The sequence below is a fragment of the Geotrypetes seraphini genome, chromosome 1 (genome assembly GCF_902459505.1).
Source record: "Geotrypetes seraphini chromosome 1, aGeoSer1.1, whole genome shotgun sequence".
NCBI classification, from domain to species: domain Eukaryota; kingdom Metazoa; phylum Chordata; class Amphibia; order Gymnophiona; family Dermophiidae; genus Geotrypetes; species Geotrypetes seraphini.
Window position 1 is genome coordinate 475,695,114 of NC_047084.1, and position 27,421 is coordinate 475,722,534.

General features: G+C 44.7%; 1 protein-coding gene across 8 annotated transcripts in view; it reads left to right on the forward strand.

Moving 5' to 3' along the window:
* The first annotated feature begins 531 nt into the window (after positions 1 to 531).
* Positions 532 to 27,421, forward strand: part of KANK1 (KN motif and ankyrin repeat domains 1) — a 384,339-nt gene continuing 357,449 nt past the window's right edge. For 7 of the 8 annotated variants that reach the window (XM_033925068.1, XM_033925087.1, XM_033925124.1 and 4 more), the window contains exon 1: positions 532 to 836. The gene's annotated coding sequence lies outside the window, so the exon portion shown is untranslated. The remainder of the gene's footprint in view (positions 837 to 27,421) is intronic. The other variant, XM_033925076.1, reaches the window with a different exon arrangement.

Consider the following 27,421-nt stretch of genomic DNA (forward strand, 5'->3'; position numbering starts at 1 on the left):
CATAAATTCTTATCCCTTCCCCTTTCCCATCCCTCCCTCCCATATATTCCATTATCATATAAAACATATAATAATAAACTTCCCCCCTCCCTTAAGTCGCGTCAATTCTTATGTTCTTAATAGACAATAAGATTACTTTTTTTTTTTTTAATGAAGACACACTTTGTACATTTTTGATAAGCTTTCCAAGGCATAATCCTTTTTCTTCAGGTCAGGACAATAGACATCAGCTTGTTAAACATGAAAACACTAATCCTATAAGGTAGAGGAAAAACTAACTGGTGGATTTAGGTTGGAAGAAGAGATCTTCAACCCACCACCACCGAAATAAAACATCTTAGGCTGTCGGACCAAGGAATAAGAAGAGATGCCCAACACTGGCGCGATGAACGAACCTTCCGTAGGGTCCCGCTGTCCGGGTAGGAAGTGTGTGTGTGTGTGTGGGGGGGGGGGGGGGGGGGGGGTCGTCTCGGGCCTCGCGCAGGCGCATTGAAGTGGCGGGTTGCCACAAAGACTTGGGAGCCGAGTTTGCGGTTGTCGCGAAGTTACGCTCCGAGGTGGGAGTTGCGCTTTGGAGTTTTCCCTGCACTTTTCACCCTGCTTCGGGCAAGGTGAGCGCACTTGGCTGCGAGTTTTCGTGACCGGAGCCCAGTTGGAAAGTAATCGCCTTCGCTGCTGCTTTTTTATTTTTATTTTTTTGTTTGTTTAGTTTCTTCCCGGTCGGGGAAGGGTCAGAAGGTGACGATGTGTGACCGATCACGTTCGCTTTATGTGGCCCGGTATGGCTGATCCGGGGCTCTACGTGCACCAGCCCTGTGTTAAAAGTCAGATGCGTGGTAAGTTTTTGAACGGGGGGGGGGGGGGGGGGGGCGTGTATACTGCGCGGTGTTTAATTATTGAGGTCTCCCAGGGTTGCAATGAGTAATATTGCTGGTCTCGCAGCCCTGGGGGTAGCGGACGGGTTGGGAGGGGGGAAGGCTTTGGTTCTTTGCACATCAAAGACAAAACTCCTGACTCTGCACTTTTTAATGCACGGTAATGAGTCATCGGTGACTTTAAAATATAGCAATAATGTGCTGTTGTTGGGGTGGTTTTTTTTGGGGGGAGGGGATTGGTTCTACATAGTTAATGTTTGTGGAGACAAAACCTATTATATTCTAGTACAGTTACAGTGTTGTGCATGATGTTTTAGTTTGGGGAAGAGTTGCAAATGAGTAGAAACTTGCCAGAGTCGTATTATACTTTCTGACAGTAGAAAAGGATCATCTGCGACTTTCGTATGAAAAACCAGAGTATTTTGTAGTTAAAAATATGTTATGAAAGCTGATAAATCGTATACTTAATGTGTATTAATAGCTTTTAATTCAACAAACGCAATTGCGGTTCATGAAATTAGCACCTTTGTGAATAATTGATTTTAAGGTCTATGCAAAAATACAAGCCTTAAGTGATTTATAGTCCAAATTTTGCCTCTTATTCCATACCTGAAGGGTTGCTAGTGATTAATTAATCTTCTAATTTAAACAATTCCTTGTACTTTCTTATTCAGAATCTAAGGTGTGGTAGAGATCCTCTAGTCTAAAAGACTATTTCCAGTAGAGAGAAATTGCAAATGCAGCACAAAAACCCAAAGAAGAACTAGGGGAAAGAAGGATTTTTTTTTGAAAAAATTAGCTCACAAAATATTATAAAAAAAAGTAAAAACCAGCATAACTTGTACAATAGAAAAGGTGACCCAGGAGCGACACCGATAGTCAGGGAACAGGTGTGCTTCTGCTTTGAAGAATCTAGGAGGGCTCTTTCACTAAATCTGATTAAGAGCTAATGTGTGCTTTACTGCAGGAAAAAAAGCTTACTGCAAAATGCTTTAATTTGCTTTAATTTGCCTCTCTGTGTGCACTAATTTCATGCTATTTAACGGTAGGGCCTTAAGTTGCATTACAAGGCATGTACATTGCCTGACCTAAAATACCACAGTGATAAATAAGTCGCCATAGTAATGAGTTGCAAAATAATCAAATGCTCAATTCAACTTGCCATGATACATTGCAGGTTGCATTAGAGCAGCGAATCGCAAAACGTGTGCTGCAGTGAGATTCTGGGTGTGCCGCAAGATGCCAGTGAGGAGGAGAGGCGTTGGCTTACTGCTTACAGAACGTGCCTCTGTAGATCGCGGAGGGGTCAGAGGTAGATCGCCTCTTGCGGCAAGGGGCACGTCCTGTAGGCAGTCAGCCAGTGCCAGTGCGTCTCCTCCTCCAGCACCTCCCACTGGCATGCATGGATGTCGATGTGATGACATCACGCACATTGGGCTGTATTGTCTTCTCTAATGGGCTATATTGTCTTGTTCTTTTGTAGTACCCCTGCCTTGACAAAGCTCTGCGAAACGCGTCGGCAGAGGGGAGTACTAATTGAACGTTGGTAACACAAGACAGGCTCTATCTATGCCTATGAAGACAAGTTCTCATAAGATAAGTCTTTTATATGAATCGAATTGAAGATAAGTCTATAAAAAAATTTTTTGAACATAAACAAGAAAATAACCAAGAAAAAATTATTTTGAATATAATCAAGAATATATACACAAAATTCACTAAATTAAAAAGCTTAAAATCATTATACATAAGAGGACGGAAGGGGATGAATGAAGAACTGCAAGACCTTTGAAAGCATTATTGCTTGGACTGGTCATATCTGACACCCCTCCTTGTGAATTGTTCACTCACCTTGTATATTTAAGTTTAGTTGTTCACTGTTTGTTGATTCACGAAACGTAATTTAAGGATGGCCCAGAGTACAGTTAATAAAGATCTCTTTAGCATGTCATAGTGTCAACATCCTTGCATTTACGGATGCCCTCTAGCCACGGCCCCGAGTTTAGTGGGCCACGGTTTTAAAAAGTTTGCAAGACACTGCATTAGGGCCTCAGAATCGTGGTAAAATAACCCCAGCTTTTAGCTAATCAGGTACAGCATATTGAAGTATTGACACATTTCGGTACCCCTGGTCTAAGATATCAGAATTGTGACCAGCTTTTGATAAGTCTCCAATACTTCACCCAACCTCCACAATATCCAACATCCCTCGCCACAAAATTACAAGTTGTTCCACATGCTTTCATATATTTCAAATCTGGCAAAATGTGGCCTCGGGTACACCTCCTCCACCCTTAGTAATGTTAAATAGAGGTAGGGATACCGGTGTTTTTATTCCTCATTGGCCCACATTCTTTTATTGCAGTTATTTAGGTAAACTTTTTTTCTAACTTTTTTATCCATCATAATCTTTTTAGAAGTTTCCTTGAGATTATTTTATTTAAACATATTCAGATAAATTGTATACTTAGCTTAGTATGCTACTGGGTTATATGATCATGTAAACAATTTATTTGAATATGTTTAAATAGAATAATCTCAAGGAAACTTCTAAAAAGATTATGATGGATAAAAAAGTTTAAAAGTTTAAAAAAAAAGTTTACCTAAATAACTGCAATAAAAGAATGTGGGCCAATGAGGAATAAAAACATCGGTATTCCTACCTCTATTGAACATTACTAAGGGTGGAGGAGGTGTACCTGAGGCCACATTTTGCAAGATTTGAAATATATGAGAGAGCATGTAACAACATGTAATTTTGTGGAGAGGGATTGTGGAGGTTGGGTGAAGTAATGGAGACTTGTGTTGTATAACTCCCAACCATTAATGAAACGGAGTTAAATAGTGCCATCTTTAGTGTGAATGCACAGCTTTTGAGAAGAGCACTACTCCTAATGGGTTAGAGATGAAACCAAAATATGCAAGTGTCGTAGCGCAAATTGGGTCTAATATAGATGTTTCCAAAAGGCCTACCACAGGCTAACTTGAGTGTGCCAATCTTCAATATTATCTGTTCCCATATAGAACAAAATAAGCTACTATCTTTTTCTAAACAGTATATTTACTTGCAGTAAGAGACATTCGTATTATAACCGTGGGTGATCAGATCTAGAGAATGACACGGTGGCAAAATTCATCACCATCCCCACCCCCGCGGATAACTGCGGAAATAATCCCATGCCATTTTCTAGTGTCTATTTCAACCTCAGTCCCTCTAAACATTCTTCAAAGCAAAGCTTGTGGGTCAGTGGTTGTGGCCATTCATACTCTGATTCTTATGTGAGCCAAGGATAATGAAGCCATTGTGACATCACTGATGTGATTGGCTCTTAGGCACTGGTGGAATGAGGCATTATGACATCACAATATCTACTCTGGATACCAGAGACTGTCATTCTGTAGTGTCTATCTCAACCTCAGTCCTTCTACACCAGCATTTTTCAAAGCAAAGCTTGCGGGTCAGTGGTTGTGGCCATTCGTGCTCTGATTCTTCCCTCTCTCCTTAAAGAATGACATGAAGATGGTTTCCCACGGTTATCCATGGGGACGGGAACGGTGATGAATTCTGTCACCGTGTCATTCTCTAACAGATCATAGGACCTCTTATAATTTCCATATTATTTCAGGTCCACATCCTGACTCCAACTTTGAATCACCTACGCCTGGCGCATCCTACCTGCTTCACCTATTCTGTGTAAAAAAAACACTACAGAACTACATCTGCAGGTGTGTGCTTCATGAGCTTTATCATCAAAATATATTGTATAATAATGAAAAAATTAAAAAGTAGTAGAAATAAACCCTCAAATCACGTGTGAAGAGGGAAAGCAACACTTATCTCAAATGGTATAATCCATAAACCAGCGCTGGTTGAGAATGTGCAACTCCCAATGCCCTTCTGACAGGAAAAAACGGGCGTTTCAATCTGTCCAAAGCAGATCTTCCTCAGGGGGTAATAACCAGCGTTGCCCCTCATAAAATTCTCATTTCAAAACATCACCATTGTGGTCTAAAGGCAAGCGCAGCCGCACAATCTAGTCTAATCTAAGGCTTGGCTTTACATACCGAATCGTCATTCTACGAAAGCTCGTCTCTGTTTACTTAACAAATAAAAACCACTAAAAAATAAGACTAAATTTCAGGAAATTAATTTTCAAAGTGTTTAGCAAATAAAGTAGTTTTTAAAGATTTGCGAAAAAATTGAAATGAGCCGGAATTCCTTAAAAGAAATGGAAGATCATTCCAAAGTTGAAGAACTGCTGATGGAAGAAAATCATCTCTCATTACAAGAGTGCCCACCACAACTGTATGATTTTGCTGTTATTCAGAAATACGCAAGTGAAACATTGGAAAGCTAGCCCAATGGAAAATATCTATGATAGAGTTGATCATTGGAACATACTGCCTCAATTCTATGCCTCATTTCTATAGTGCTGCTAGACCTATGTGGCACTGTACATTAAAACAATCGAGAAACAGTCCCTGCTCATTAGAGCTTAAAATTTAATCACTCAGGCAGACGGGACAGGCAGGAGGTTAGGGAGTTTCTGAGGCATGGGTACTTTATAAGCGAGTGGGGGTTAGGAGTTAAAAGCAACCTTGAAAAAGCGCGCTTTTAGCCTGAATATATATATACCGTATATATATATATATATATATTAGCTTTGAAAATCAATAAAAGTTAAAAATATATATATATTTTTACCTTTTATTGATTTTCAAAGCTAATAAAAAGTGCCAGGAATTATACAGGCATTAATAAACAAAATAAGCACTGAAATTCCATCAATAATAATACAGAAGAAAAATAACCCTCCCCTCTCACCCAACAATTTAATAAAAAAATAAACCAGAAAGATATCCCCCCACCCACCCCTTCCTGGATATGTATAAAAATAAACAAAAAATTTAAACAAAAACAGCTATGTTGAAGTAATAAAGGTTGTCAACGGGCCCCCCAAACCAATTTAAATAATTTATTATACCCCAAAATATCAGCATTCATCTTTCCGTATTTGTAACCTAAACGTAAACTGGCCCACCAAAACGGAAAGTTGAGGCGGTCGCAATTTTTCCAATTGCGGGTTATCATTTGTATAGCAATCCCTGTCATAATTAGGAAAAGCCTGCGTTTGTAACGATCCATGGGAGGCTTGATATGCAGCAATGTTCCACATATAATTGCCTCATACGTCAAAGGGATTGCTGATTCCAGTATGAGTTTAATCTGTCCCCATATTGACTTCCAGAAGTTGAGTATCAAAGGACGATAGAACAACAGATGATCCAATGTGCCTATGTCTAGATGACAGTGCCAGCGTCTATTAGATTTAGAACTATCTAACTTATGTAACCTAACAGGGGTCCAAAAAGACCTATGTAACAGAAAAGCCTGAAGTTTAATACTGCCAGGGATGGAGCTTGACATACTGACTCAGGCAGTCTGTTCCAGGCTTATGGTGCAACAAGAGAGAAGGCATCTAGTCAGGATTTGGCAGTAGAGGTAAGAGAGACTTGCCTGATGAACAGAGTATAGGGAGAGATAAGAGAGGAACAATATTGAGCTGCAAAGTGAATGCACTTGTACACGTAAGAAAAGCTTATAAGGTAATAATCTTGTATTATAACTATGGCAAATCCAACCTGTAAACTGTCTGTGTGTCAATTAGGATAAAACTTGTACTGTAAGAATAACCAGGGTAAATTGTAACCTGTTAACTGTATACTATGTATGTTTTAACCTGTAACCCATTCTGAGCTCTTTGGGGACAATGGGATAGAAATCTAAATAAATACATAAGTCAATAAGAGGCATTTGAATTGTATGCAGAAATGGATTGTAAGTGAATGAAGTGACTCAAGGAGAGGGGTGATGTGAGCATACTGTCTCAGATGGAATCTACTCGGAAGTTGTGCAGCAGAATTTTGAACGGATTGAAAGGGAGAGAGATGGTTATGGGGAAGACCCGTGAGAAGCAAGTTTTAGTCGTCTAGGCCAAGAGGTGATAAGGATGCAGATAAGGGTTTTGGTAGTATGCTCAGAGAGGAAGGGAGATATTATAGAGAAAGAGACAAGAGGTTTTGGTGGTTTGTTGAGTTTGTGCCGAGAAAGAGAGGCGTCAAAGATGACCCCCGAGGTTGCGAGCTGATGAGACAGGGAGGATGAGAGTGTTATCTACTGAGACAGAGAGCTGGGGGAAGAGGAGAGGTAGGTTTAAGTAGGTCAGTCTTGGTCAGGTTCAGTTTTAAGTGGCGGTGGGACGTCCATCACAATTGAGAGCCTTCTTGGACCTTAAAAAGCTCTCTGGAGATAAGATGTGATCAGCTGGTCTTTGAATCATGGGGTTGTTAAGCATAGTCAGCTTTCTGTTAAATTAACTAGTTTTCCTTTATTTTCTCCATAAATTTAATGGATCTTCTTCCTAATTTGTGGTCTAAGAAAGACAATGAGTAGTATACCACTAATGATGTGTTCCTTTTTTCTATATTTTATGTTCTGTATTTCTGTAACAAGTGTATCACTTGCGATATATCATAAATTAATAAAAAGATCAATTAATAACACAGGAGCACTTTATTGCTTCCAATTTAAGAGTTAGCATGCAAATTGGTTAGTCCTGCTACATCCCCTCCTTAAACATAATTAAAAAAAAGAATATACAACTACAGTAGCACACACAAACATGGCTATTACCATAGGTTGCTTTAGGGGTCCTCAGATCCAGTCCTCAAGGGTTATAACCCAGCCTAGTTTTCAGGATTTTCACAGTAGATATGCATGAAATCTAAAGTATTTGCATTAATTGCTTCCATGCAAATAGATCTCAATACATATTCACTGTGGAAATCCTGAAAACCAGGCTGGGTTGTAACTCCTACATTCTATAGTAAATGTATTTAGTGTGCTAAGCCAGGGGTGGGCAACTCCGGTCCTCGAGGGCTGGAATCCAGTTGGGTTTTCAGGATTTCCCCAATGAATATGCATTGAAAGCAGTGCATGCAAATAGATCTCATGCATATTCATTGGGGAAATCCTGAAAACCCAACTGGATTCCGGCCCTCGAGGACCATAGCTGCCCACCCCTATCCTAAGCTCACATTAGAGCTTAGTCCACCTTGTCATTTAAAAACAAACCAAAAACCCTGGGTAATTTTCTGTTTTAAAATGTTCCTGTTTTGATCATAATTCAAGCTTTTCTGTTCTTATAGGTAATTTTTTTTAATTCAAGGGAAAGGGGATTTGTAGACTGCCTTTTTGTTGCTTCGGCATTTCAAAGCTGCTATTCAAAGTGATGGGCCCTGGAGGATTAAGTGACTTGCCCAGGGTCACAAGGAGCAGCACCAGGATTTGATCTCTCAACCTCTGGGTGCAGAGACAGCAGCAGCTCAACCAATGAGCCACAGCCCTTTCATCTACTTTTTTTATAACCCCCCTAGTAATACATTTTGAAGATAAAGTTCCCTCTCCGAATCCGTGGTTTCAGCATCTGAAGATTCGGTTATTCACGATTTTAAAACAAAAAACCCATTTTAATTTTTCGGGCTATTTTAAGCCCTGTAAGCCCCCCCTTAAGTCTTAACCTGGTGGTCTAGCGGGTTTTTGGGGCAGGAGCGATCTTCCCACGCTCCTACCCCGTGCAGATCGCTCATAGGAAATGGCTGCCTTGAGCTCCCGTAGTCTCTCGAGCTATTTCCTGTGAGCGATCTGCACGGGGCAGGAGCGTGGGAAGATTGCTCCTGCCCCAAAAACCCGCTAGACCACCAGGTTTGTGCAGAGAAAGAGAGGCTTAAAATAGCCGGGAGGAAGTGGGACTTAGGGGCAGAAGCGGCCCGAATATTATTTGTGGTTTTTTAATATTCGCGGGCCGACTCTGCCCTTAACCCCCGTGGATATGGAGGGAGAAGTGTAGTTGAAGTGGTGGTAGTTTGCCAGTAACAGGCAAGGTTTAGTTTACTGCTTTATTCCTATGGTTCGGTCCAGTTACTTTTCTACTGCTAGTTAAGTGGATAAACTTTGTTTTTCATCAGGCGTTGAAAAGGAAATTCTTTGGGTTCTTAGTATTAGATTTTATCCTAGGACAAGCAGGCAGTATATTCTCTACATGTGGGGTGATGTCACCGAAGGAGCCCCCTAGCGGATGTTTTCGCTTGCAGACTTGCTTGAAGACCTTCAAGCTTGGGTTTGGCCTGCTAGGGGGCTCCGTCGGTGATGTCACCCACAAGTAAAGAATATCTGCCTGCTGTCCCTGGATAACACCTGTTACGGTAAGTAACTGTGCTTATTTATGATAAGTAACTGTTGTATGTCAGGTCTCCTAATGTGCTGAAAAATTACAAGCATCAGTCATAGTTTGTAACAATAATTTTTCCTGCTTTTAAATAACTTTTCTGCACCCTAGTTGACACTAGGAGCCCTCATTAGTGCTGAGGCTCAGTGGACTTTTCTTGTGGGAAAACTACTTTCAGTATTTGGAACTTGTTCTAACACCAACCCCTCCCTCAACCCCCCCCCCCCAACACACACACTTTTACGAAGCAATGAAAGCAGTGTGTGCAAATAGATCTCATGCATATTCATTGGGGAAAACCTGAAAACCCGACTGGATTGCGGCCCTCGAGGAGGGACTTTGACACCCCTGATTTAAACAGACAAGACAGACAAACAGGATGCCAGGGTGGGGAGATACAGTTAGGGGATTAATCTGCTGGCTAGGGTGATGGGCAGTAGGGAGTAGGGTTATGGATTGAAGGCTATATCAAAAAGGTGAGTTTTCAGTCTACTTTAAAACAAGATAAGTGAAGGGGCACGACGGACAAACTCAGATAGTTTATTCCAGGCATAGGAGACAGCCAGATGAAAGGAATGAAGTCTGGAACTGGCAGTGGAGGAGAAGGGTACAGAAAAAGCAACTTATTACATTACATTACATTAGAGATTTCTATTCCGCCATTACTTTGCAGTTCAAGGCAGATTACAAAAGAGTTATAAATGGTGGGTTACAATATTGGATCATTGGTAAATTCAAGAGAAGTTGAGAAGGCGGATTACAAAAAGAGATATAAATGGTGGGATACAGTAGATTATTGGTGAATTCAAGTTAAATTGAGAAGAACTGGTAGTATCTGTGGGGTGTGGTGAAGGCAGGAGGATGGAAGGTAATTGATATGTTAAGAGTGATTCAGTGATTTCTTGAAGAGTATCGTTTTTATTTCTTTTGTGAAGATCTTGTATTTGGGGGTGGTTATCAGTAGGTTGGAGATTTGGTTATCCAGTTTTGCTGCTTGTGTTGCTAGTAGTCCGTCATACAGTTTTTTCCATTTGACTTCTTTGATTGGGGGTATGTGTGTTTTTCTATGTCTGGGTGATGTAGTTTGGTAGAGACGGTTGTTTAGGTAGATTGGGCTGTCTCCGTTTAACGATTTAAATAGCATGCAGTAGAATTTAAATAGTGTTCTTTCTTGAATTGGTAGCCAGTGTGAGTCAATGTATGCTTCTGTAGTATGGTCGTGTTTCTTCAGTGAGTAGATGAGTCAGCGCTGTATTTTGGATTGTTTGTAGTTGTTTAGTCATTGTTGCAGGGCAGGGGAGGTAGAGGATGTTGCAGTAGTCCAGTAGGCCTAGTATAAGGGATTGAACTATGAGCTGGAATTGTGGTCTTTCGAAGAATTTTCGTACTTGTCTTAAATTTCTCATAACTGCGAAAGATTTCTGTATTGTTTTGTTTATTTGAGGCTGCATGGTGCAGCATCTGTCTATAGTCATTCCTAATAGTTTTAGGGTGGTTTGAATGGGGTAGTTGATTGAGTTGATTTCTATATTGGTTAAGGTTGGGGCTTTGTTATTTTCGAAGAGGATGAATTTTGTTTTGTCTGGGTTGAGTTTCAATTTGTGATCTTTCATTCAGGTCGCTACTGCTTCTAGTGTTCGATGTAGTGTGTCTGTCATGGCGATCTTTGGTTGATCGAACGGCATGAGGATGGTAATGTCATCTGCATAACTATAGGAGGTAATATCTAGATTATCCAGGTATGTTCCGAGGGAGGCAGTATATAGGTTGAATAGAGTAGGGGATAATGGGGATCCTTGAGGTACGCCACAGGGGTTGGACCAAGGTTCAGATTTTACTTTATCCGATTTTACTCTGTATGTTCTGGATTTCAGGAAGCCTTCAAACCAAGAGTTTACTTTATCAGAGATACCTATTGTGTCCAGAATTTGCAGTAATATGTTATGGCCTACTAGGTCAAATGCTGCGGTCAGATCCAGTTGTATGAGCAGCATTTTTTTCCCAGTGCTAAGATATTGTCTGGCTGTGTCCATAAGGGATCCCAGTAATGTCTCTGTGCTGAAGTTGGTTCTGAAGTCAGACTGTGTGGGGTGAAGTATGTTGTGGTCTTCTAGGTAGTTGATGAGGAGTTTGGCTACTAGACCTTCTGTTAGTTTGACATATAGAGGTATTGAAGCAATGGGTCTGAAGTTGGATGGCTGGTCAGTTGGTCCTTTTGGGTCTTTTTGAATTGGGGTGATGATGATTTTGCTAAGGTCGGTTGGGGAAAGGCCATCATCGAGCATGGTTTGTATCCAGAGTAGAAATAGAGTGCGGAATTTTGCACTGGAGGCTGTTAGGAGGTATGGTGGGCAGTGGTTGAGGTCACAGGATGCGTGGCTGTACTTTTTATAGAGTTTATTGAGTTCTGACCAATGTACACTGGGGAAATGGGACTATGTTCTGTCTGCTGCAGTTGATCCTTTTTCTGTGGGTTGAATCGTGTGTTCGGTTAGGTGGGATGGAGTACAGTTGAGGGTGGCTCTTGCATTTGTTATTTTGTTCCTGAAATGTTCTGCTAAGATGGTGGCTGATGGGAGGGGGATATTGTTTGTGTTCATGTAGGGTTTAGTGTTTGTTAGATCTTTTAATATTTGGAATAGTTTTTTGGAGTCTTGGGTATCAGTGCCTATTAAGTTGGTGTAGTGTTTTTTTTCTCTTGTCCTTTAGTTGTAGTTTGTATTGTTTGTTAATTTTTTTCCAGGCGGTTTTCGTTTGGTCTAGGTTATTTTTTCTCCATTTTCTTATCTGAGGAAGGTATTGTTTATGTATTTTATTAGAGGATCACATTTATTTGTTTTATCTGGGTTTTACTTCCATTGAAAGCAGTGGAAGTAAGGAGATGCATGGAGGCATTTGAGATTTACTTCCATTGAAAACAAGGTAAGTAAAACTGAGATGTCTCAATCCATCTTCCCTTTTTTCTGGAGCCATATGGTATCCCTAATGAATTTCTACAATCTAGAGCAGTGTTTCTCAACTCGGTCCTGAAGGTACTCCCTTGCCAGTCAGGTTTTCAGGATATCCACAATGAATATGCATAAACTTCATTTGCATACACTGCCTCCATTATATGAAAATTTCTTTCATGCATATTTATTGTGGATATCCTGGAAACCTGACTGGCAAGGAGGTACTCCAGGACCGAGTTGAGAAACACTGATTTAGAACAGGGGTTCTCACCCCAGTCCTTAGGTCATATCTAGCCAGTCAAATTTTCAGGATACCCACCGTGAGTATGCTTGATAGAGATTTGGCATAGAATGGAGGTAGTGTATGCAAATATCTCATGCCTATTCATTGTAGACATCTGAAAACCTGCGTGGCTAGTTGTCGGGAGGGCTGGGTTAAGAACTTCTTATCTAAAAACTTGTGAACTTTAGTGCCAATCATAAAGATTTAAATCCGAATAACAGGCCATTCATATGCAGACCTTTGTGTGTGTGTGTTTGATCTCTGATCAACTGAGCCTAAGTACCAGTAATACTGTTTTCTCAGATAACTTGCATTCTGGCCTATCTAGGAATGATGCTTTGCTTCAGTACCAGAGCTCAAATAGTTTGAATGTTGTAGCTCATAAATTGAGTGTGTTTTGCATTCCTGTAGCTTTGCAGCAATGTACTGATTAGTACCTGCATGGAATACTTGCACCAGGCCCTTCTGAACTGTGTTGGCTTGGGATTCTCACTTGCAATGATTCAGTAAGGATAAGGTTATGGATTTGATGTACTGTTTTTCTGTGGTTCAGCCAAAGAGGTTTATAGGTACTTTGTAAGCCCACAAGGGACTAAGAATCTAAATTTTGTATCTGGGGCAATAGAGATTTGCCCAGGTCACATGGAGCTATTCTCCTTGATAGGTACTGAGGCTTTTTAGGGTAGACCTTTTGTATAGAAGGGCCCAGAGTTGGGAACTAGAGAGTTGCGCGGGGACAGAAATCTCACCCGTCCCCGCGAGGAATCCCACCCGTCCCCGTGAGGAATCCCTCCGTCCCCACCCGTCCCCACGAGGAATCTCCACCATCCCCGCCCGTCCCCGTGAGGAATCCCCTCCGTTCCCGCCCATCCCTATAAACTTCAGAAATAGTTATTTCATTTAATTATGCTACTGAATTAAAGGCTCTGGTAGAAACCCATTTACAAATAAGCAAAAAGACTTTATTAATTTGGAAATATTAATTGGGAAGAATACATACTTTGTAAACGGGTTTCTACCAGAGCCTCTTTTGTTTATAAATTTTTATCAACACAACTAATATACTACTTTATCCTGAAGCAAAAAAAAAAGAAAAAAAGAAATAGAATTAATTTCCTACCTTTGTTGCCTGGTTTCTGCTTTCCTCATGTTCTCATTCAGTTCCTTCCATCACTGCCTCTCTTCCTTCTGCGTCTTCCATTTGCTCTGTTACTGTGCCTCTCCCTTTCTCCCCCCTTCCAAATTGGTTTGGCACCTGTCTTCTTCCCTCCGCTCCCCCCATAGTCTGGCATCTCTGTCTTCTTCCCTGCCAGCGTCTTCTCCCCACTCTCTCTTCCCCATTTCCTTTCAGCGTCCTCCCCCCCCATCTTCCCCATGTCCTGTCAGCATCCTCCCCCCTCTGTCTTCCCCATGTCCTTTCAGTGTCCTTCTCCCCCCTCTGTCTTCCCCATGTCCTTTCAGTGTCCTTCTCCCCCCTCTGTCTTCCCCATGTGCTTTCAGTGTCCTTCTCCCCCCTCTGTCTTCCCCATGTGCTTTCAGTGTCCTTCTCCCCCTCTGTCTTCCCCGTGTCCTTTCAGCGTCCTTCTCCCCCCTCTGTCTTCCCCATGTCCTTTCAGCGTCCTTCTCCACCCCTTTGTCTTCCCCATGTGCTTTCAGCGTCCTTCTCCCTCCCCCCACCGTCTTCCCCATGTCCTGTCAGCGTCCTTCTCCCCCTTCTGTCTTCCACAAATGCTTTCAGTGTCCTTCCCCCCCATCTTCCCCATGGCCTTTCAGCGTCCTTCTCCACCCCTTTGTCTTCCCCAGTGCTTTCATCATCCTTCTCCCCCCTCCTTCTCTCCCGCCCCAGGTGCAGCACAGCCGGCCAGGTCCCCTTACTTTTGTGGCGCTTTTTTACAGCTGCTGTAAGAAGGTAATTTAGATTCGCAGTTAAGGGCAGGGAGGTTTGTCGGACCAGGGCTGTTGTTGGTCGGTCGGGGAAGCGCCACAAAAGTAAGGGGTCCTGGCCGGCTGTGCTGCACCCGGGGCGGGGCGGACCGCCCCCCTCCCTTGGTAGCCACTCGAGCCGCGAGGCTACTCCTCCTTACCTACCCTGCCTGCAGCACAGAGCCTAATGGAAGTCTTCCCGACGTCAGTGCTGACGTCGGGAAGACTTCTGTTCGGCTCTGTGCTGCAAGCAGAGCAGGTAGGGAGAAAAGCCGCGCGACTTAGTACATCCAACCCCGCAGGAACCCCGCTACCCTCGGAGGCGTCCCCACAGGATCCCCGTGAACCTAGGGGGTGTCCCCACGGGATCCCCATGACCCGAAGGGGGAACCCGCGGGATGCCCGTCGTCCCCGTTCCCGTGCAGCTCTCTATTGGGGACTAGAGGTTTCCACAGGAACAGGGATCGCGGGGGTCCTCTCCTAACCCACGGGACTCCCAAAGGGACCCCCCTCTGGCCCACGGGACTCCCATGGGGACCCCCCTCTAGCCAATGGGACTCCCACGGGGATGGAAGGCTTTGGAAGCAGGGTTCGTCCATATAATATAATGGACACATCAGCCTTAGTAAAAGAGGGGGTTTATAAGTTAATTACCTGAACAGAAAACAAAAAAAGTGTTCCACCAAAGAGATTCCACAAGGAAAACAGCAGCGCAAACACAAAAGAAACTGTGGAATTGATGATCCTGTCAGAAGTAATTGCTGCTTTTTATGGGGACGGGCGGGGATGGAGGTAATTCCTTGCAGGGATGGATGGGGACGGAGAGGATCCTGGCGGGGACGGGCAGGGATGGGTGGGATTTCTGTCCCCACGCAACTCTCTACTGGGAACCTTATGTGACAGTGTAGCCCTGGAGGAGCAGAGCAGTAAACCTAGCTAAGATTGTGCTTTATTTACATGGTGCCAAACTTCTTTTGCTGTCCTGCCTCTCTCCTCCCAATTCAGTCTTTGCTCCTGTTTAGTGAAGTTATACTCAAATCAGAGGGACAAATCAGAAAATAATATTAAAGATTGAACTAAGGCCAGTTACTGGGCAGACTTGTACGGTCTGTGTCTGTGTAGGGCCGTTTGGTGGAGGATGGGCAGGGGAGGGCTTCAATGGCTGGGAGGGTGTAGATGGGCTGGAGTAAGTCTTAACAGAGATTTCGGCAGTTGGAACCCAAGCACAGTACCGGGTAAAGCTTTGGATTCTCGCCCAGAAATAGCTAAGAAGAAAAAAAAAAAAAATTTAAATTGAATCAGGTTGGGCAGACTGGATGGACCATTCGGGTCTTTATCTGCCGTCATCTACTATGCTACTATGGACATTCTGTGTATGCAAGCTTTAAAACTTGGATGAGAAGTTGGTGGAGGCTGTGCAGATTTTTGTGGAAGGCGAAAAGTTTCCAGGCTTAACCAGGGCTACTGCCTTTCTTCTTGTTGTGTTTGCAGTAGCGAGGTGTGAATTTTGATAAGATGCAAATTACACAGTGACAGCTGTGTGCAGGGCAAAGGTTGGGAGGAGGTTCCTAGCACCTTTTGTTAGTAGCAACCATTGACGGGTCAGTTTGGCAGAGAGGTTTCTGCAGTTTCCTAGAGCTTATGAAATGTATTTATTTTTGGGAAAGGGATTGGGACTTGTATACTGCCTGTTTGTAGTTTTTTTTTTTACAACCGCACTCAAAGCAGTTTACATTCAGGTACTGCAAGCATTTTCTCTATCTGTCCCGGTGGGCTCACAATCTATCTAATGTACCTGGGGCAGTGGAGGATTAAGTGATTTGACCAGAGTCACAAGGAGCAGCTTTAGTATACCTGAATATAAGTTCTGTGTAGTCGGCAAGACTGTGACCTGCAAAAGTTTTCTACTAAAGAGAAGCTGGTTACCCCAAAATACATCTTCCTAGGGTGCTAGGTGTGGTTTGAAAAGCTGAAAACACTTAGGGCTCCTTTTGCAAAGCCGCGCTAGCGGGGTCAATGCGCGCGACGTTTCATCACGCGCAATACCCCCCGCGCTGGCCAAAAACTACCACCTGCTCAAGAGGAGGCGGTAGCGGCTAGCGTGTCCGGTGGTTTAGCGCGCGCTATTACGCGCATTAAACCGCTTGCACGGCTTTGTAAAAAGGAGCCCTTAGTTTAGACCAAATTACTGAACTTCTAGATCGGGCGTTTTGTTTGAGTTGCTGGCCTGGGATCCTGTGTATCGGGTCACGGTTCCTGTAGCAATTTAGCACTAGAAGAAAGGGTGTGGGTGGCAGAGTACTGAATGTTGTACATGAGGTAAAAGTATGAATGGCATGGGGTTTTAGACAAGACATACAGTGAAGAAGGCTTGAAGAACTGAATATAATATATACCTTAGAGCAGTGTTTTTCAACCGCTGTTCCGCGGCACACTAGTGTGCCGCGAGATGTTGCCTGGTGTGCCGCAGGGCCGCCGGGCCCGGAGCTGACAAGGGGCCCGAGGCAGGGGCGCCAGTAGCTCGCCAAGGCAAAGTGAGTCGATCACCCAGGACTCACTTTGTCTTGGCGATCTAATCTATCTAGCCGATAAGTCTTCTTCTCCCCGACGTCAATTCTGCAGTCGGAGAGGAAGTTCGGGCCAGCCAATCGCTGCCTGGCTGGGCGGAACTTCCTCTCCGATTGCAGAATTGACGTCAGGGAGAGGAAGACTGATTGGCCCGAAGCAGGGAGAGCATGCGTCGGCGTCGGCTTTGGGGCCTGTTATCCATTGGTGGGTCCTGTTCCCCGATGGCAGCGGCAGTGGCAGTGGCTTGGGGAACGGCAGGGAGAAAGAAAGAAAGGGGGCAGGCAGGGAAACAGAAGGAAAGAAGAGAAACAGAAAAAAAGAAAGAAAGAAAGAAAGGTCAGGGAGAGAGGAAGAAAAAGTTGGGGGAGGGAATGAGGTGTGGAGGAGAGAAAGCATACAGGCTGATAGAAGGGAAGAAAGATTGGATGCACAGTCAGAAGAAGAAAGTGCAACCAGAAATCACCAGACAAGGTAGGAAAAATGATTTTATTTTAAATTTAGCAAAGTGGAGGCAGTATTACCACAGTTTTCAAAGGAATTTGCCCAAATAACTTAATAGTTAACTGGGTAAATTCCCAGAGATGAAAACTTCCCTTCACTTACTATGCACAGTTCTGAATTTATATCTGCTGTCTATATTTTACAATATGGTCCCCTTTTACTAAACCGCAATAGTGGTTTTTAGCGCAGGGAGCCTATGAGCGTCAAGAGCAGCGCTGGACATTCAGCGCAGCTCCCTGCGCTAAAAACTGCTATTGTGGTTTAATAAAAAGGATGGAGGGTATATTTGTCTATTTTTGTATGCTATAAAAACCAAATACAGAGAGAGACTGAGAGCTGTTGACGAAGAGCTACGTGTGTGTCTTTCTTCGATTCCAGCCAGAATATCAGCTTTGTGTTCAGCCAAACAGGCCCAGGTTTCGCACTGAATAAAGTATTTTATAATTTTTATAATTTTTATTTCGTAATAAAGTAATTATAAAATACTTTCTTTGTGTTTATTTGATTCCTATTCAAGAGAATTACTTTATATATAGTCAATATAGGCAGAGAGTTAAATTTTTTAACATTTTCTAATGGTGGTGTGCCTCGTGATTTTTTTCATGAAACAAGTGTGCCTTTGCCCAAAAAAGGTTGAAAAACACTGCCTTAGAGCAGTAATATAATGTACACCTTCAACCACCGGTCCATGGATCGGTGCTGGTCCACAGAAATTTCCTGCCGGTCCAAGGGGCCAGCATGTGCATCAGGCCCAAAAGAGTGTTCTTCAACTGCCGGTCCACGGTACGATCGATGCGGTGTTATCTTCGAGCCAGCTCCCTCTTCTCTAACTGATTCAGTGCACAAAGCCACAGTCAGTGGCTCCTACAGGCATCCTGCGCCTGAACCGGAAGCCTTCTCTCTGACGTTGCAACGTCAGAGGGAAGGCTTCCAGATGAGGCGCTGGTATGAGGGCGGGGTCAGGGGTGGAGATTGGGTAGAGATGGGTGGGGTCTGGCCCACGACTTAGCCCCGTGTTCTTCAACCGCCGGTCCACGGACCGATGCCAGTCCACAGAATAATTCTTTTATTTCTGCCGGTCCATAGGTGTAAAAAGGTTGGAAAACACTGCCTTAGAGCAGCGATTTTTACTATGTAACACAATTTTTGTTCCTGAGCAGTAAGTATAATTTCCTAATTACTTACACCTAAAAAGTATAGAAAATGTTTATTTCTATATAACTTTGCTTTTGTGACCAGAATAGTCAAATTTTGCAATTTAACTTTTTTTTAATTTATAGATCTTTATTAATTTTCAAAACTAATACAAAGTGCCATAAATTATAGTTACATTTGTTACAAAATAAGCACTTAAATTCCATCAATAACAAAGAAGATAATAAATATCCCTTCCCTCCCATCCAACAATTTGATCAAGAAATGAGCCAAAAAATATATCCCTCCCCCTACCCTGTCCTGGACATGTATAAAAATAAAGAAAAGATTTGAAAACCAAGAAATTATGTTGAATTAACAAAGGATGTCAACGGGCCCCAGATCAAATTAAATACTTTGCTATGCCCCAGTATACCTGCATTCATCTTTTCGTATTTGTACCCTAAACGTAAATTGGCCCACCAAAACGGAAAGTTTAGCCGATCACAATTCTTCCAATTGCGGGTTATCAGCTGCATACCTATCCCTGTCATAATCAAGAAGAGCCTGCCTTTGTAGCGATCCATGGGAGGCTTGACGTGCAGCAAAGTTCCACATATAACTGCCTCATACGTCAAAAGGATTGTTGATTCCAGTATAAGGTTAATCTGTCCCCATATTGACCTCCAAAAACTGAGTATCAAAGGACAATAGAACAACAGATGATCCAATGTCCCTATGTCTGGATGACAGTGCCAGCATCATTAGATTTAGAACTATCTAATTTGTGTAACCTAACAGGGGTCCAAAATGATCTATGTAACAGAAAAACCATGTTCTTTTTAAAAAGTGAAAACGGTGAATTTTTATCATTTTATTCTTATAAAGTCATAAAAAGCAATACAGTGGTACCTCTGTTTACGAGTGCACCGGTTTGCGAGTGTTTTGCAAGACGAGCAAAGCATTTGCAAAATCGGTGCCTCGGAAACCGAGCATGGCTCGATTTACGAGCACCCCCCTCCCGCAATCCGGCACCCCCCCTGCCTCGAAACGGCACCCTCCTGCCACGATACGACCCCCCCCCCTACACAATTGGGCATCCCCCGCCGCTTCTTACCCTCATCTGGGCACTCTTGAAGACCGCCCTCGTCTGCTGGGCCTTGAGCATCTGAACATGCTCAAGGCCTGTGAGTTCACGTTCTGAACGTGAACTCGCAGGCCTTGAGCATGCTCAGATGCTCAAGGCCCAGCAGACGAGGAGTCCGATCTTCTAGAGTGCCCAGATGAGGGTAAGAAGCGGCGTGGGGGTGCCCAATTGTGTCGGGGGGGATGTCGGATCGTGTCGGGGGGGGGTGCCCAATCGTGTCGGGGGGGGTCGGATCGTGGCGGGGGGGGTGCCCAATCGTGGCGGGGGGGTCGGATCATGGCAGGGGGATTCCGGTTTGAGGCAGGGGGGGCCTTCGAGGGAAGCAATGCCGGTTCTCGGGGGGGGGGAAACGCATCAAAGCGAGTTTCCATTATTTCCTATGGGGAAACTCGCTTTGATAAACGAGCATTTTGGATTACGAGCATGCTCCTGGAACGGATTATACTCGTAATCCAAGGTACTACTGTATATGAATCACAATTTCATATTGAAGTTATATGATATATCTCGTATAAAGATGACCACAGAAGATTTAGAAATGAGTAGTTTTTCAAGATTTGCAATTTGATATTGTAAAACTCATTGTCACAATTCAGTCCCCCAGATGTAGTCTCCCATCATGTTCGAAAGAGTGGATAAGTCCAAAAAGACTAGTGAACTCTAAGTATTCCACAAGATCCTTTATTCCTTTAATACAACATACATGGACTCGACATGTGCATGTTTCGGCCTTAATGGCCTTCCTCAGGAGTCTCACAAATCTGTGTATAAATCAGAAAAACATGGTGGTGGCGTTTTTGTAGCGCATACTATTGATGCTTAACTGATCATTGGATGTTTTTTTCTGATTTATACACAGATTTGTGAGACTCCTGAGGAAGGCCATTAAGGCCGAAACATGCGCATGTCGAGTCCATGTATGTTGTATGAAAGGAATAAAGGATCTTGTGGAATACTTAGAGTTCACCAGTCTTTTTGGACTTATCCACTCTTTCGTGTCTGAATGTTGTTACTGTGGATTTTCCTGTGTTTTCCAGTCTCCCATCATGTTCTCATTATATTGTCCTTGTGGACAGTATATCCTAGTGGAAGCGCTTACCTTACTCCTGAGTATTCTCCCATGTTCTCCTTGAATGTCTCAAGATGAGCATCAAGGACATGGACTTTGAGAGAGATCATGTAGCTCATTTTACTGTAATTCTTCACCCAACTCCACATTGTTTTTAGCCTTATTGCCCAGGAAGCCCTGAACATAGTAACTACTGCAACAAAGCTGTTCCAAGATGCCTTCTCCTTCCTACTTGTTTCCCCGTAAATAAGACCAAGCCCGAAAATAAACCCTAGCATGATTTTTGGGGGTAGGTCTTAATATAAGCCCTACCACCAAAAATAAACCCTAGTCGCCGGCAGCAGCTCTCCTCTGCCGTGCCCCCTCCCCCTCCCGTGTGCACTTCCATCTCATTCGAACCCGACCACGAGACTGAAATATCTGGTAACAAACAGCAGCGTTGGCAGCATGGGCTGCATCGCGGCCTTCTCATGCCCAGGCATTCCTCTGCCACATCACTGATGATGTCATCAGCAACATGGCAGAGGAACGCCCGGGTGTGAGAAGGTCGTGATGGCAGCCTGTGCTGCTGACGCTGCTGTTTGTTACCAGGTATTTTGGCCTTGCAGTTGGGGTTCAGATGGGAGGGACAGATGAAAAGGTCAGCGGGGGGGGGGGGAAGGATAGAAATATGCTGCACGGGGGGGGGGGGGGGCGGGAAGGATAGAAATATGCTGCACGGGGGGGGGGGGAGGAAGGGAAGGATAGAAGCTTCAAGGGTTCTGCTGCACGAGGGAGGGAGGGATAGAAGCTGCAAGGGCTCTGCTGCACAGGGGGATGGGAGGGAGGGAGGGACAAAAAGATACTGCACAAAGGACAAAAACTCAAACAGTAGCAGCATTCCAAGTCACCAATCCAGGGCAAGCAGTGCCTAGTAAGAATAGATATCAAGTTGGCTGATTTTTTCTGGCTGCTTTTCTTTTAATAACATGCTATACTGGTGTGTGGTGGCTTGCTTGTATTATGAAATGGATGTAATTTTTTGTTTTCTGCTTTTTGCTGCTTTTTCCCTCTGGTATGTCAGCAATTCTTTTGAATTAGAAGTTGTGTTATTGCCATGGCGGAAAGAGAACAACTCATAAAGAGGATATAGAATATCTGGTTAATTTTTATATATTTTGAAGACCAGTGCTGAATCACTAACTCACTCCTGGTATGCATTGCTGCTGTTTGCCATTCAGGATTTAATAATTAAGCTGCTTCAGTTCTGCCAGGTGCAGGTTGTTAGTTCTATGAATGACTGACTGGCATTCTAAAGCTATTCTCCTTGGTTGATTCCCGTGCAGGCTCTAAATTTTAATTTTTCAAAAACACACATACAAAAAATGAATTTGTGAGTGGAATTTAGCAGTGTCTGTATATGTACTTTCCACTTCCATCTTGTAGCTACTTGAATGAAAAGGATGCCAGGCCAATTGAGCTTTGGTTTCAGTAGAGAAAGTTCAGCTTGCCTATGAAGAGTGCAAGTGGTGCACCAGTTATGGAACCGACAATGGGGGGGAGGGGGGAGGAGTTGGTCTTAGCATTTCAGGAGGCCTTAAAGATGATGTAATCATGAACGGTATGAAGTCTGTCACCAGGTATCCTTCAAAGAATGGAAAAAGGATCTGAATGAAGGAAATAAGAAGCATCATATAGGCACTGGCATGTTAGATGCAAAGCATTGATAAAGAAGGCCAAAGAGGCAAAAACTCATAGTAACATCGAAAGCAGAAAGGCTATAAGGGGATATTTGGATCATTAAGGGGCAAAAGGAGCACTGAGGGAGGATAAAGTCATGACAGAGAGCCTGAATGAATTCTTTGCTTTGATTCTTTACAAAAGATGATGTAAGAGATCTCCCTAAACCGGAAATGGTTTTCAAGAGTGACAGTATGGAGGAACTGAGAGAAATCTTGGTGAACTTTGGAAGATGTAGTGAGCCAAATTGACAAGTTTAAATCTGCTGTTAGTGATCTGTAACCTTTATCTCTAGTATCTGAAGATTGGAGGGTGGCCAGTGTTAACACAGATTTTTAAAAAGGGATGATTAGGGAAAATACAGACCAGTGAGCCTGACTTCAGTGCCAGGAAAAATAGTTGAAACCATTATTTAAAAAAAAAAAAAAATAATAATAATTTAAATATGCAGAGAGAATCAAGATGGCGATGGAATGAGTCGCGTTTTTAAGTGGCTCCTGCACTCTGTCGGCAAATTTCTATATTTTACCTTTAAAACTTTACTTTTTTCGCATGATGCCAAAGCGCAGGGGTAAGCAGAGGAGTGGTTTTCCTGTCTCCTCTTCCAATTCTTTGATGCGACAAGCAGCAATAACAGCTTATGCTGTTCCAGTTGGAGCGGGCGTCTCTGCTGACCGAGGTGGGCAGACCTCTGTCTTGGAGGGCGAAATTTCACTGAGCCCTTTGGGGCCTGGAGTTCCTCTGCGTCCCGGGATGATGTCGGGGACGCCTAAAGCTGCTCAGGAAGCGCCGGAGTTGATGTCTCCGTCGGCGCTACAGGTTTCACTGGACTGGACTGGAAAACAGCTAACGTCATTCCATTGCACAAAAAAGGTTGCAGAACGGAGGCTGCCAATTACAGACCGGTCTGTCTCACTTCAATAGTGAGCAAACTCATGGAAAGACTTATTAAACACGAATTAGATACGATCCTGACCGAGGAGAATCTACAGGATCCCCAGCAGCATGGATTCACAAAGGGAACGTCCTGTCAATCCAATCTGATCAGCTTCTTTGACTGGGTTACAAGGAAACTGGATATGGGGAAGTCTCTAGACGTCGTGTGCTTGGACTTCAGCAAAGCTTTTGATAGCATCCCGCACCGCAGATTGTTGAGCAAGATGACTTCGATGGGATTGGGAGTGATATTGACGACATGGGTCAATGACTGGTTAAGCGGTAGAATCCAGAGGGTAGTGGTTAACGGTACCCCCTCCAATACATCGGAGGTGACCAGTGGAGTGCCACAGGGATCGGTCTTGGGACCGATCCTTTTCAACATATACATAAGAGACCTGAATCAAGGGCTTCAAGGTAAAATAACATTATTCGCCGACGACGCCAAACTATGCAACATAGTAGATAACAGCACCTTGCCCGACAGTATGGAACAGGACCTGCTCTTATTGGAACATTGGTCCTTGACTTGGCAGCTAGGCTTTAATGCCAAAAAATGTAAGGTCATGCACCTTGGCAGCAAAAACCTGTGCAGAACTTACACTCTGAATGGTGAGACCTTAGCTAGGACTAGGGCAGAACGTGATTTGGGAGTAATCATTAGTGAATACATGAAAACTGCCAAGCAGGTGGAGAAAGCTGCATCCAAGGCTAGACAAATGGTGGGATGCATCTGTAGAGGTTTCGTCAGCCGGAGGCCCGAAGTCATAATGCCCCTGTACAGATCCATTGTGTTCAATTCTGGAGACCACATTATCAAAAAGATGTGCAGAGAATCGAGTCGGTTCAGCGAATGACCACCAGGATGGTCTCGGGACTCAAGAACCTCCCATATGAGGAAAGACTGAATAAACTGCAACTATACTCGCTCGAGGAACGTAGAGAGAGGGGTGACATGATTGAGACTTTTAAATATATCACGGGCCGCATCGAGGTGGAAGACAATATCTTCTTTCTTAAAGGACCTTCAACCACAAGAGGTCATCTGCTGAAAATCAAAGGTGGGCAATTTCATGGCGACGCCAGGAAGTATTTCTTCACCGAAAAGGGTAGTCGATCATTGGAATGAACTTCCATTGCAGGTGATTAACGCCAGCAGCGTGCTCGATTTAAAAAAGAAATGGGATATGTATGTGGGATCTCTAGCCGGGTGAAGTCTGGGGATGGGTCATTAGCGTGGGCAGACTTGAAGGGCTACAGCCCTTTTCTGCCGTCATATTCTATGTTTTCTATGTTTCTATGACCCCGGATGGGAGTTTCAACTTGCCTACTTCTCTACGGTCGGCATTAGCGACTGGAGGACCCGGAACTCGGAGTGAGGCAGGGATTGAGGATGTTTCTCAACATTCTGTGGAGGTGAATCCGGTGGTGGAGTCTCCGGGAATTTCTCTCCCTGCCCCTCTGATTAAACCAGCGGTGATAGACATGGAGGCTATCTGGAATGCATTGGAAAACTTGGGCCCAACCCGACCATGTGCCCAAGTCCCCGCCCCAGGAGGGACCTAAGGCTCCTGGGCCTATTCTGATTGGCCCAGGCGCCTTAGGCCCCACCAGTAGGCGGAGCTTTGGAACGGATGGGCCAATCCGGCCTCATTCAGTCGTCGGCTGCCTGCCGGACAGGCGGGTTTGGCTCCAGTCTGTCCGGCCAACTACACAAAGGTACGGGGAAGGGGGGTGGGGGTGTTGTGGGATTCGGCCAGGGGGGTCGCGGGTCGGCTGGGGGGGCGGTCGTTGGGGGGAGGGGGGTTTGCGTCGAGGGCAGGAGGGCCTGGGATCTCTCCTGCCCGTAATGTAGTGCGGGGGGTGGGGGTAGGGGGTCGCCGTGGCCAGGAGAGTTTGGGCTGCCTCCTGGCCCGAACAACTAGTGGGGGGGGGGGGTCGCCAGGGCCAGGAGGACTTGGGCTCCCTCCTGGCCCGATATTGTCGGGGAGTTGGGGAGTCGGTGGGGCAAGAGGGCTTGGGCTCCCTTTTGCCCCGATCGTGTCGGGGAGTCGGGGGGGGGCAAGAGGGCTTGGGCACCCTCTTGCCCCGATCGTGTCGTGGGTGCCGCGGTTGGCTGGGGCAAGAGGGCTTGAGCTCCCTCTTGCCCCGATCGTGTCGGGGAGTCGGGACCGCCAAGAGGAAGCAGCAGGACACCGGTAGGAGCTTCTACATGATGGGGGGGTTGGGAGGCTGTGGGGGTGTGAGCGGTCCTTCAGGGTGGGGGTGCGGGTGGGGGTGGGAGTGCGTGCGAGCGGTCCTTCGGGGTGGGGGTGCGGGTGCGTGCGAGCGGTGCTTTGGGGTGGGGGTGTGAGCGGTCCTGCGGGGGGAGGGTGAATCGGACGTCGGGGGGCATCAGGCTTTCAGGGTTGGGACAGGACTTCAAGGGGGAGAGGAGAGTCGGGGTGGGCGAAAGGAGAGTCGGGCAGCATGCGCGGTATACGGGTGTGCGCGGTATATAAAAATTTCTGTACATAAATTTGTGTTTTTCGCGTGCTATACCTGTGTGCGCATTTTACACGGGTGCGCGTTATCTACGTGAAAATACGGTAATAGCCAATCTGTCGATCAAATCAGGAAAGATTCCGGAAGACTGGAAGGTGGCGAATGTTACGCTAATCTTCAAGAAAGGTTCGAGGGGAGATCCGGGAAACTACAGACCTGTAAGTCTGACCTCGGTACCGGGAAAGATGGTAAAGTCACTGATAAAGGACAGCATCATTGATCACCTTGACGGACATGGGCTGATGAAGACCAGTCAGCACGGTTTTAGCAATGGCAGATCATGTTTGACGAACTTGCTGCACTTCTTCGAGGGAGTAAACAGACAGATAAAGGGCAATCCGGTCGACATCTGGATTTTCAGAAGGCGTTCGACAAGGTTCCGCATGAACGACTACTTCAGAAAATTACGAGCCATGGAATCGAGGGTGAAATACTCACATGGATTAAAAACTGGCTGGATCATAGGAATGGAGAGTGGGGGTAAATGGACAATACTCGGACTGGAAGAGTGTCACCAGTGGAGTGCCGTAGGGCTCAGTGCTTGGACCCGTGCTCTTTAACATCTTTATAAATGATCTGGACATAGGTACGATGAGCAAGGTGATTAAATTTGTGGACAAAACAAAGTTATTCAGAGTAGTGAAGACGCATGGGGATTGCGAAGATCTGCAACGTGACATAATCAGGCTCGAGGAATGGACATTGACATGGCAGATGAGGTTCAACGTTGCTAAGTGTAAAGTGATGCATGTCGGTAACAAAAATCTCATGCACGAATACAGGATGTCCGGGGCGGTACTTGGAGAGACCTCCCAGGAAAGGGACTTTGGAGTTCTGATCGACAAGTCGATGAAGCCGTCGATGAAGCTGTCCACGCAATGTGCGGCGGCGGCAAAAAGGGCAAACAGAATGCTAGGAATGATAAAGAAGGGGATCACTAACAGATTAGAGAAGGTTATCATGCTGCTGTACCGGGCCATGCTGCACCCTCACCTGGAGTACTGCGTCCAGCACTGGTCGCCGTACATGAAGAAGGACACAATACTACTCGAAAGGGTCCAGAGAAGAGCGACTAAGATAGTTAAGGGGTTGGGGGAGCTGCCATACAGCGAAAGATTAGAGAAACTGGGCCTCTTCTCCCTCAAACAGAGGAGATTGAGAGGGGACATGATCGAAACATTCAAGGTGCTGAAGGGGATAGACTTAGTAGATAAGGACAAGTTGTTCACCCTCTCCAAGGTAGGGAGAACGAGAGGGCACTCTCTAAAGTTGAAAGGGGATAGATTACGTACAAACGTAAGGAAGTTCTTCTTCTTCACCCAGAGAGTGGTAGAAAGTTGGAACGCTCTTCCGGGGGTTGTTATAGGGGAAAACACCCTCCAGGGATTCAAGACAAAGTTAGACAAGTTCTGCTGAACAAGAACGTGTGCTGGTAGGGCTAGTCTCAGGGTGCTGGTCTTTGACCAGAGGGCCGCCGCATGAG